The 12,460-nt window shown below is 44.1% G+C and overlaps 1 long non-coding RNA gene across 5 annotated transcripts in view; it reads left to right on the forward strand.

Annotated features, from left to right (window-relative positions):
- Positions 1–12,460, forward strand: part of LOC308644430 — a 248,779-nt gene that overhangs the window by 59,929 nt on the left and 176,390 nt on the right. The window contains exon 2 of one of the 5 annotated variants that reach the window (XR_014021001.1): positions 4,009–4,081. The exons of the other annotated variants lie outside the window; for them this stretch is intronic. This is a non-coding gene — a long non-coding RNA (uncharacterized lncRNA). The remainder of the gene's footprint in view (positions 1–4,008; positions 4,082–12,460) is intronic. 5 annotated transcript variants of the gene reach the window in all.

Genomic DNA, 12,460 nt, shown 5'->3' on the forward strand with positions numbered 1-12,460 from the left:
GGTCAGCTTCAGCAAAAGTGAGCCCCTAACAACTCAGTGGGACCCTGTCTCTGAATAAAAACAAAATAGGGCTGGGGATGGGGCTCAGTGGTTAAGTGCCCCTGAGTTCAATCCCCAATAAACCCCCATCCCCAAAATAAGGTATACAAATTTTTTTTGTTGTTTTTATTTCCAGATAAATGTAAAAATTCTGCATGAAATTGAGCTAAAACTGCAGCTTGGCAGGAAGAGTGTTTATGAACGGTTGGAAGGGATGACAAGAGCGTGGTGTCTTTTTTTCTGTGCTTTTCCTTTGGAAGCGTGTGTGTTTAGATTTGCTCGACAACCTGCCAGGCGGTTTTGTGTGGGATGGGTCTTGACTCCACTGTCTTTTGTGTTTATTGTTTTAGAATCACTGGCCCCAATAAGTCTTCCTGTTCAACATGGATTTTCCAGTAAATGGCAAAGGCCCCCTTAAATCTGTCTGCAGTTCTCAAGAGACTGGTCCAAAGCCTTCCCAGGAACCATGGGTGGGCATCTATGGAAGGGCTCATGGTCATGTTTATTTACTCACTTTGGAGGTAGGAGACTGCCCTTCAGCTCAGAGAAGGAACACAGACGGTGATCTGCAGTTGAAAGCTAGTGAAAGCTAAATGGTTGGGCTTGAGGGGGCTGGCGGGAACCCAAATCCAGCCAAGGTCAGCGTGGAGTGCTGCTCGGGCTGCATTAGCATTATCACGGTCAACATTATTTCCCCAATTATCCTCTAATGGGTCCAATTTACCTTCAAGTCTGTAACTAAGACACTGATTCCTTATCTTCTGTTCCGCCGTCCTCAGACAGATCCAAAGCAAATTTCAGCCTTCCCAGCTCTGAAGCCAATCTTGATCTTTTCCAACAGTTATTCTGTTCTTATTTTTGTGTCTGCCTCAGACTGGCCATTAAACCCAGACTCCCACTGTACAACCACGATTATTCATATAGATACGGGCTACTCAGCTTGTAAGTCCATGGAAGGTGCCTTTATAAAGTAATGTTCAGTGTTATTTTGGGTATAGGTGATGCCACTAGGCTTGGATACAAAGTTTTTTTAAAAATCGAGAAATTCTCAGTAGGGCTAAATGTCATATACCTATAATCCCAGCCACTGGGGAGACTGAGAGAGGAGGATCCTGAGTTCAAAGCCAGCCTCAGCAAAAGTGACAACAGGTCTCTAAATAAAATACAAAATAGGGCTGGGGATGTGGCTCAGCAGTTGAGTTCCTGGGTTCAGTCCTCAGTAGCCACTCTCCTCCCCCCCCAAAAAAAAAAAAAAAAAGAAAGAAAGAAAAGAAAAGAAAAGAAATTCTCCAAAATGTCACTGTTGAAGTAGCTGCATTTTTTTTTCTCTTGCTTTTTGCTCTTGGGTTTGGCTTGAGTATTTACGGGGGGATGGTGGGGAGGTAAAGCAAGCAGCTGATAGGTGGTCGATTATCAAGACATTTTAGTTTGCTTCCCAAATTTACTGTTGAGTGGTTGTCATTTTATTTGATCCCAGAAGGCTTAAAAATCATCCAAATCCATGCATTAAGACTGAGAAGAGTGAACATGTACCCAGTTCCCAGTTACTGAATTGACCTTTTTTCTTTTTTTACAGATTATTGTTTTTAAAATAATAATAATAATAATAATAATTATTATTATTATTATTATTATTATTATTATTATTTGGTACCAGAGACTGAACTCAGGAGTGCTTAACCAGTGAGCCTCATCCTCAGTCCCCTTTTATTTTGTATTTCCAGCCAGGGTCTCTCCAAATTGCTCCTGGCCTTGCTAAGTTGCTGAGGCTGGATTTGAACTCATGATCCTCCTGCCTCATCCTCCCCAGCAGCTGGGATAACAGGCCTGCACCTCTACGCTGGCTTTCTTTGCAAATTAAAAATAAACACAAAACAAAAAACTGACACCTAGGGTCCACCAGACTGGGAGCTTCTTGAGGTCAAGGGCACTTCCAGGCCCATTTCTGTGTCCTTGACCTCTAGCACCCTGCTTTCCTCAAGAAACAAGGTATGCAGTGATTGCTGAATGTAATGGTCTCAGTTCACCCTGTGCTTCTGCTCTGCTCTGGGTACCTCCAATGCAGGATGATAGAATAAGAGAAAATAGTTCCGAGTCACAAAGGAAGTCTTTGGGAAGATGGAGAGATGAAGGGACTATCCCAGGAATGGAGACAGTAGTAACGAGAGAGACTTCAGGACCTGCCGTCCTGGTTGATAGGCATGAATATTCTGAAGGGTTATATTCATGACCACTAAACATTAATGTGACCTGGTTGAGATCCTAAGTGCTGGAACCTCAGTCGTATTTGGAGTTAAGGACTCTACAGAGGTGATGAAGTTCAAAGGAGGTTGTAAGTTGCCCCCTCAAACACCATGAAGGGTGTCCTTGTAAAAAGAGGAAACTTGGACATAGAGACTCACAAAGAGGGAAGAGTCCCAGGAGCCACAGGAGAAGATCATCATGGACATGCCAAGAGAGAGCCTGGAGAGATCCTTCCTTAGTCCTCAGATGGAGCCAGCCTTGCCCCAGCACCTCAATTGACTTCTAGTATCAGAACTCTGAGAGAATAAGTCACCGAGACTGCCGTACTTTGTTATGAAAGCTTCAGATTTTGGTATTATCTTCTTCTTCTTCTTCTTTTTTTTTTTTGTACCATGGATTGAACTCAGGGGCACTTAACCACTGAGCCACATCTGCAGCCCTTGTATATATTTTATTTAGAGATAGGGTCTCTCTGAGTTGCTTAGGGCCTCCATAAATTGCTGAGGCTAACTTTGAACTCACAATCCTCCTGCCTCAGCCTCCCGAGCCTCTGGGATTACAGGTGTGCACCACCGTGCCCAGGACACTTTAAATTTAAATCTCACATGTTGCTAATGTCTCCTATACCCTACAGCTTAGAACACAGAACATGAAGCTTTTCATTCAGTCAGTTGTTTTCAAACCCCTTTACCCTCTCCTGCTCTGACTTCTAAATGAACCTAATCTAATATCTGCGTTTTTTTCCTCATGGGACTTAATTTTCTCACATTGGTTTCTGGACTCGCCAGTCAACGCTGCAAACCAAGCAGTCTTCAGAGGTGCGATCACAAAGCAAAGCACTAGATTTTTAAACAAACTGAAAAAAAGGGTTATTGGTCTAAGAAACAGAACAAGGAGTAGAAAATAATTAGTCGGCTCATGCTATTGTGAGCCAGCCTCTGGGTGCTCTGAGCAAACTCATCTCCTGCCATTCGAGGAAAGTTGCCAACATTTGCTCTCCTGTCCTCTGCGGACTGTTGCCAAATATGCTTTCATTTCATCCTGTTTGGACAGTTGTTTTAATGCCCTTTCCTGATGTTATCCCTGAACACACAATTAACAGATTTCTACGAAGACACCAGCTGCAAGGAGAGCTGTCCGCCCTCCATTGCGCTCCAGCCCTGGCTGGCTAGCTCGGCTTGGTGAGCAGATTCTAGAATCATGTAGGCTCTTCTGTCTGAGCCATGAAGCTCTGAGGGACTCCCATCTAAACCTTTCTCACTTGGCCCTTTTGGGAAAATGTGCTCTTCTCATCTCAGCCTCTGTCAAGACTGCCATGCCTCTCTCAACAGGCTGTGACAGTTTTATGGGATTTTGACCATTCTGCATCTCTCGGGGCATTTTGATGCCAGATATCAGAAGCACACTCCCCCTCCCCCAGACCAACGCTGGTTTTTGCTGCTGCTTTATTAAATGGGCAAACATGGTTGAGAAAGAGCTCTGAGATTCCTTGGCATGATAAAGGGGACTGGATATGGAGTCTGTGGTTTCAGATTCCAGCCGTCATCCTCTCAAACTTGGCAACTCCAGAACCACATATCCTTTGGGCATGGTGTCTCAGTGGGTCCCGCACCAGGGCTCCTTCTCTTTCAAGGTCAAATGCATAGTAGTGGAGCTTCATGAGGACTTTGGAAAGAACTGTGGATGTTCAAATGCCTTTTTAAAAATTTTACTATTATTTTTTAGTTGTCGATGGACACATTACCTTTATTTATGGATTATGTGGTGATGATCCAACTCAGTGCCTCAGACGTGGTAGGTAAGTGCTCCGCCACTGAGCTACAGCCCCAGCCCCTCAAATGCCATTTTAAAATAACTTAGTGTTTATAAAGGTGTCATGAGGCCAGGCGCAGTGGTGCACGCCTGTAATCCTGGCAGCTTGGGAGGCTGAGGCAGGACCTGATCATGAGTTCAAAGCCAGCCTCAGAAACAATGAGGCACTAAGCAACTCTAAATTGAGTCCCTGTCTCTAAATAAAATACAGAATAGGGCTGGGGATGTGGCTCAGTGGCCGAGTGCCTCTGAATTCAATCCCCAAGACCTCCCCCCCCCCAAAAAAAAAAAGGTGTCATGTAACATTGAAATGAAAATAATCATGCATATATCCTATATCCTAGCAATTTTGTTTTCAGGCATCTATCATCTAGAAATAGTTAATACAGGTGCCCCCAAAGAAGAACATTAAAGGAAAATACTGTCAGGGTTTGAGGTTGGCAAATTAATTAAAACTATCTAAGTGTTCATTCAAAGGGAGAGTGGTTAAATGAATTGTTGAATATCTTTACAATGAAATAATTTGCATATATTTAAAGATGACATTGGTTTATTTATAAGTGCTGATATTGGCTGGGCATGGTGGCGCATGCCTGCAATCCTAGGGGCTGGGGAGGCTGAGGCAGGAGGATCACAAATTCCTAAACTCTAAGCAACTCAGTGAAACCTTGTCTCTAACTAAAATATAAAAAGGGCTGGGGTGTGGCTCAGTGGTTAAGTGTTGCTGGGCTCAATCCCAAGTACCTAAAAAAAGAAAAAGTGCTGATATCGAATGATATTTATGATGAATTAAGAGAGAAAAGCAAATTGCAGAACACTATATTTAGTATGCTTCTATTTGAGTACCTAAGTGATTTATTTATAAAGAAAATCCCAGATAACCACACATGTGCCTCTGTATGCATAGAAAAATTTGGAAAAATACTCAGGAAATTGTGAAAAATGTGATGATTTGAAAGAGGTAGAGTTGTTTTATTTTGTATTCCTTATGTACTATGAATTTTGGGAACCAGGAGCATTTTAAATTTTTTCCAGTAAAAATTACTTTAAAAAGACAATAAAAATCATCTCTGGGCCCTCTACTCAGCAGATTTTTAAAAATGTTTTGAAGTGTATCCTTCTAAATTTTTCTTTTACTCACATACGGCATACATTAGTCAATATAATACAGCCATTTGTGATTCATTTTTTTCCTGAAATAAAAATTTCTTTTGTCAATACATATAGTTGATCATTTTCTATTTTTCTTTTGTCTGGATACATTTTATTGATCATAAAATGCACAGAATAACAAAATTCACCCATTATAAGTAAAGTAAGAAAATAAAGTGCAGTTTTGGCTTGTTTTTGCAATACTGGGGCTTGAACCCAGGAGTGCTTAACCACGGAGCTACATCTCAAGCCCTTTTATTTTTAACTTTGATTAATTAATTTTTTGGGGGGGGATACCAGGGATCGAACTCAGGGGCACTTGGCCACTGAGCCACCTCCCCAGCCCTATTTTGTATTTTATTTAGAGACAGGGTCTCACTGAGTTGCTTAAGGCCTCGCTAAATTGCTGAGGCGAGTTTTGAACTTGCAATCCTCCTGCTTCAGCCCCCGAGCACCACTGCACCTGGCTAAAATGCACCTATTTTCGGTATATTGTGGTTTGTTTTGTTTTTTGTTTTTGTTTGGTACTGGGGATTGAATCCAGGAACCCTCAACCACTAAGTCACATCCCCAGCCCTTTTTTTGTATTTAATTTAGGGTCTCTGTGAGATGCTTACTGCCTTACTAAATTGCTGAGGCTGGCTTTGACCTCATGGTCCTCCTGCCTCAGCCTCCCCAGCCGCTGGGATTATAGGATGGGCCATCTTTCCCAGCCACTCCCCTGCTCCCTGTGCCTGGTGAATGCAGCCAGATATATAATTAAGCAAAAATCACTGCTTGGCCAAGTCAATACAGGAGGTTAAAATACATTTGAAGTGACTATGATTTCACAGAAGGAAGGCGTTCTATGTGGCTTCTACTCCCCGGCCCTGACAATTGCTGTTTGAAAAGCAATTAACTGTGATAGGTGGACCAATCAGAGAGCAGTTTACTTCACAGTTTAGAAAGCACAGATGTAAGTGTACTTGGTCTGTGCCAGGGACTAGGCAGAGGGCAGGAGTCCTGCATCCTAATGTTAGCTTGGCTGGCAATCCCGTATGCAGTCTCTGGGAACATTCTGTCTGTGGGCCTCAGTTTTCTCCTCCATGAAATTGGGGAGGTCAAACCAAATGGCCTGAGGTCTCTTCTAGCTTTGTATATTCCATGATCTTTATAGGAAAAATCTGCAAAGGACAAATAGATGCTGTCTCTCAGTGGAGGTTGCTCCTCCTGCATTAAAATTCATGAATCCACATTGTTTCTAATCTGTCTGCATCTGGAAAGGTTCCCCGCAAGGAAGTAGCTGATCACCCCCGTGTCTGCTTAGGACCGGAGAAAGTGTCAAAAAGAAGTACCAGTGCTGGGTTGATAGTACACACTTGTAATCCCAGAGGCTTGGGAGGCTGAGGCAGGAGGATCGCGAGTTCCAAGCCGGCCTCAGCAAAAGTGAGGCCCTAAGCAACTCATATGGACCCTGTCTCTAAATAAAATACAAAACAGGGCTGGGGAATGTGTCTCAGTGGTGGAGTGCCCCTGAGTTCCATCCATTGTACCCCTTCCCCCCAAAAAGTACTCTGTAAACTGATAGTAGAAAATACCATTCTGAGGATGGGGAATTCCAAGTTTTTGTAAGTTATAACTTTCTGTCTCAAACACTTAGTCTGAGTGTATAAACATGCCTTCTATTAATTAAGACTCTTGTGAGTCAGAAGTGCTGGAAACCTGACTCTAACTTGAGCAAAAAAGAAAAATTCATTGGGTCGCCATCCTAAAAATTTCAGAAGGGATGTTGAGCTTCAGGTAAGGCTGAATCAAAAGCCCAAATCATGTCCTTAGAACTCTGACTTTCATTGTTGCTCAGCTCTTTCTTTCTGTCACTGTTAACTTTTAGAGGCTGTCAGTTGCTTCTGACTTAAATGCCATCTTCTCAGTTCACCTAAATCTTGCTAATATTTCTCCCAGAAGTACCAGGAATGATTTGGATTAGCTTCACCTGAGTCACTAGTTTATCAGTCACTAGTTTATCTGAGATGGTCTCTCTAGCTAGGGAGATGGAATACAGAGGAGTGAATCATGGACCCACCTCTGGATTACAGTGTCAGACCTTGTTGCGGCCAGACCATATGAATGGCAAGAGAGAAGGGACAGTTTCCTATGTGAACAGAAAAGGAGATGTAAACCAGGCAGGGGGGAAATAAAAAAAAGAAAGAAAGAAAGGAAAGAGAAGAAAAAATTTCACTTTTCTTTATCACACTCTCTTTTCCTTGCTTCTGCTTCTTCCAGAAGTTGCAGGGATGGACTTTGTTGTAGTAAAGATAGTCAGTGTCATTCCAGAATTAGAGCATTTGAAAATTGACTTTGTGCTGAACTACTAGGGACAGAAGAGAATTCCTGTATTCCCCCACAGGTCCCTGGAGATAGCCAGGCCTGTTCAAACAATACAGCTTTAGATGTTCAGAGAAACAGCCAGAAATGCTTACCCAGGAACTGCCCAGGCTTGCTGGAAAGTGAGCAGCATGAAATGGGCAGGAGAAACGTGCCTTATGCCAAGGGCCCTCGTGAGCAGGCCTCAGGAGTGGTGCTGGCCAGGGCCCACCGGCATGCTAGAATCCAGAAGGCTGACCAGGGATAATCTGGGATCTTCAGCAGAACCAGCAGACCGGGACTTAGAGATCTGGAGGTAGAAATGCCCCATGACCTTGTTCAGAGACACACAAAGACCAGTTTCTTGCTAACTAGCCCTCACCCAGCCCCCACAGTCCAAAGACAATGTTGGTGTTTTAGAAAACCTTTTGGCAAAAGGACTGACTGTGGAAGAGCAAAGCCAGTCACTGAGACTAACTGGATGATTGACAGACTCTTCCATGTGTCTTTACCTCTGACTACTGTTCTCAACAGCCACTGAATGTCATGTTGCATGCTATAGGCTCATAGCGAATGGGAAAAAGAGAGACTTACTTAGTCCCAAGATGACTTATGGTCTCTGATTAGTGTCTTTTTTTCGTATTGGGGGTTGAACTCATCAGCACTTAACCACTGAGCCCCATCCCCAGCCCTTTTTCTGTTTTATTTAAAGACAGAGTCTCACTGAGTTGCTTAGGGCCTTGCCAGATTGCTGAGGCTGGCTTTAAATCTTCCATCCTCCTGCCTCAGCCTTCCAAGCCACTGGGATTACAGGTGTGTGCCACCACACCAGTCTCTGTTAGTGTCTTGACAGGCTAAAGAAAGTATGAGAATAACTTAGTCCTTTCTCCTGAGATGCTCATGATCTCTGATGAGGGTCTTGAAAGGCTGACGAAACTATGAGAATGTAGATCACAGGTTGGAAAATCCAGATGCTGTCTTTATTTGTCAAAAAGGTCTTAGTGAAGTTTGGTCACCCTTACTTGTGTAGACTTCCATATTTCAGAGCAGAATTGAGTAGTTACAAGACAAAGTCTGAAATATTTACTCTCTGAATCTAGTACCTGTCCCAGAATATTTGAGAGGATACTCCCAGGGATGCAGGGTCATAGCTGAGACACAGGCTAAGAGGTCAGGGGAGGCCAAGGCAGCAGGGGACTCGAGGCCAAGACAGGGAGATGAGAGAGAGCATGCAGAGGCTAGGATTATTTAAACTACGGGGACCCAATTATCCCACTCCTTGGTCTATACCCAGAGGACTTAAAATCAGCATACTACAGTGACATAGTCACATCAATGTCTACAGCAGCTCAATTCACAATAGCTAAGCTATGGAACCAATCTGGGTGCCCGACAACAGATGAATGGATAAAGGAAATGTGTTCTGTGTACACAATGGAATATTACTCAGCTATAAAGAAGGATGAAATGATGCCATTTGCCAGTAAATGAATGGAACTGGAGACTATTAGGCTAAGCAAAATAAGCCAGGCCTATAAAACCCAAGGCTGAATGTTCTCTCTGATATGTGGATGCTAACATACAATAAGGGGGGCTGTAGGGAAGAATAGAAGTTCATTGGATTAGACAAAGGGGAATGAAGGGAAGGGGAGGATGGGAATGGGAAAGACAGTGGAGTGAATGGGACAGAACTTTCCCATGGAAACTCCACATCATGTCCAACCACAAGAATGGGAAACTAGACTCCAGGTATGTGTGATGTGTCAAAGTACACTCTACTATCACACATATCTAAAGAGAACAAAGAAAAAGAAAAAAAAAAAAAAACAAGAAGTGTGTGTGTGGGGGGAGTGAAAATTTTAAGCAGGGGGCGGGGCTGATCAGCGGGCTCTCCTGGAAGTTCCCTGTGCGGTCCGGGATGTGTTGAACCCAGATTGCTTCCTTTCCCTGTGGTCCTCCCCTCCTCCACCTCGGAAACTGTGCAGCCTCTTGGAAGCAAGCCAGCACAAATGTCCCAAGTTATGGAGTGTGGCCCTGGTGACCTTGGGTTACCCACGTGACCCCGCGCGGTCCCTCCCTTCTGCAGGGGCCTCGTCCTTCCTGCTGCAGTGCGGTAGGAGCCGGGACGTGGGAGGCTTCACAGGCCATTTCTCCACTTGGCACCTCCAGCCCCCTCGGCCTGCAGACCGAAATCTGAGTGGCAGTAATTGGATAAACAGTTTAATTTAATAGTAACAGAAGAACCGAGCCCAGTGCAAGGGATCTCATTGCCCTTTTCTCAAAGTGACTTTCCTTTCTATGCATTCTGATATAGTGTGGCCACCGGGGAGGCAAAGAAATACAAGAGATTGATTTTTGCCTGGAAAAGGGGTCAGACTGTAAGAAGCAATTTTAATAGGCATGTTCTGTAAAGAACATGCAAAAGGATGGAGAGAGATCAGACCCACAGAGAGGAGAGGGGAAGGAAAGGGGGAGGGGAAAAACGATGTATTGGGGGTTTCTTTTAGATATAGTTTCAGAAAATAGTTGATAGTCATCCCCAATTTTGGAGTTGGTGTAATGGCTGGATGTGAGGTGTCCCCCAAAAGCTCACGTGTGAGACATGAAGGAAGGTCCAGAGGAGAAATGACTGGGTTGTGAGAGCCATAACCCAATCAGTGAACAAATTCCTGATGGGATTAACTGGGTGGGGACTGGGGGCAGGTGGGTGTGGCTGGAGGAGGTGGGCATTCTGAGTGGATAGAGGAAGCCAAGATTTCCTTCCTATCACATTTTGCAAACCTGGCAGACATGCGAAGCAGCCTTGTTCATCATTAAACCTGATTTCACAGCTCTGGGGAGTATTGCAGCCCTGGAAACCCGGAGAGGGAAGGGATTCATGGGCAGTTCTCAGGAATGCACTCAGACGTCTGCAAGCAGGGCCAGGAACAGCCAGCACAGCAAGGCTTTGTCAGAGATGCCTCTCTAGTACATTTTCCAGCACCTTCTGCCTTCCCATCTAGACGTCACATAGGAAACTTGAACGCAGGTTCTACTCACTAGGTGGAGGGTTAAGGAAACAACTCTGGTAGGAACAAGATGGTTGAGAGAAAATTCACACACACATGAGCCTACGTGGGTGCTGGATTCAGGCTCAAACTCTCGCTTCTTCTTTTCCTCTGCCTTTGCTGTCTTTTGAGTGACTGTGTTCCTCCCCAAATTCATAACTTGTTAACCCCCCAATGTGAGAGTATTGACAGTTGGGGCCTTTGGAAGGTGAGTCCCTTAGGAACAGGAAGAGTACTCTTAAAAATAGGTTTAAGGGCCAAGTGCAGTGGTGCACACCTATAATCCCAGCAGCTCTAGAGGCTGAGGCAGGAGGATCATGAGTCCAAGCCAGCCTCAGCAACTTAGGGAGGCCCTAAGCAACTCAGTGAGACCCTGTCTCTAAATAAAATACAAAACAGGGCTGGGGATGTGGCTCGGTGGTTAAGGCCCTTGGGTTCAATCCCCAGTACCTAATTAATTAATTAATTAAATTAAATTTAATAAGCTTGAGGATTTCCTTTTGCCCTGCTGTCACATGAGGACATACAGAAGGTAGCATCTGTAAGGAACTGAGCCCTTGCCAGACACCAGACCTGCTGGCACCTTAATCTTGAATCCCCCAATCTCCACAACTGTGAACCATGAATACACATTTCTATCATTTGTAAATTCCACAATTTATGATATTTTTGTTATAGCAGCTGAAACAGCTTAAGACAACTTTCCTCTTTCTGCATTTCTCTCTATATAAGGATCTAAGGAGAGGTGTAGCCAGGACTTTGTTGCATGCTATAGAATAAAATAGAGTCTTAAAAAAATGGCTGTGTTGTTCAACAGACTCAAGGACTCTTAGGAGGAAGTGAGTTGTGCAAAAGTTCATCTCCCAAATCTCCTGCTACGATCTGGGTGAATCTTGAAAAAGAGCCATCCTATCAGATCACACGCAGGAAGGGCTCAGCCCCAAGCCTGGCTATTAGAATTCTATTCCAAGAATCAAATTGCTTTTTTTTTTTTTTTTTTTTTTGGTACCAAGGATTGAACTCATGGGCACTTAACCATGGAGCCACATCCTCAACCCTATTTATTTTCTATTTATAGACAGGGTCTCACTGAGTTACTTAGGGCCTCTATAAATTGCTGAGGCTGGCCTCAAACTTGTGATCCTCCTGCCTCAGTCTCCGAAGCCACTGGGATTACAGGTGTGGGCCCCTAAACCTGGCTAGAATGAAATACCTTAACTCACAATATTACCTCTTGTTATGAGTTAGGAGGCAGGTAGTAGAAGACAGGTGGCCGACATGAATAGTTCATCAGATGAGAATGGAAAGGAATAGAAGAGAAGTGGATTGTGGACTGAATTTAAATCAATAGTTACTATTCAACTCATACCCTACCCCTGACACAGTGATGGTGGATACAGATAGGATCACTGCCCACAAGAACAGCACTACAATATTTAGGGTTTGGGAAGGCTATGAGGGGGTGGAAAGGGTGTTAGGGTATGGGTGGAAAGATAGGATGGAAGAAGCAGGTAGACGAGAAGGCATATAAATTACATGCAGGTGTATACCCAAGTCTGTTTTGAAAGCCACACTGCAGATGTCTGGCATGTCCTCTGCAGGTGTGTGGCATGTCCTCTGACTCACCCAGTATCTTCATCCAAAATCATGGAAGGCAGACAGGAGGGATCCCTCTCCCTCCTAAGTACCAGTCCTTCTCAAGAGATGGCAGCCACTTCACCGAACCACACCCTCTCTAATGGCATCTGCCCATTTAGCCACCCGACCCATGCTGACAAACACAGCTGTAGGGGAATTATGAAGCCAGGGACTGTTTACCTTTT

This window comes from Spermophilus citellus (assembly GCF_964194105.1).
Source record: "Spermophilus citellus genome assembly, chromosome: 3".
In the NCBI taxonomy this organism is placed as follows: Eukaryota; Metazoa; Chordata; class Mammalia; order Rodentia; family Sciuridae; genus Spermophilus; species Spermophilus citellus.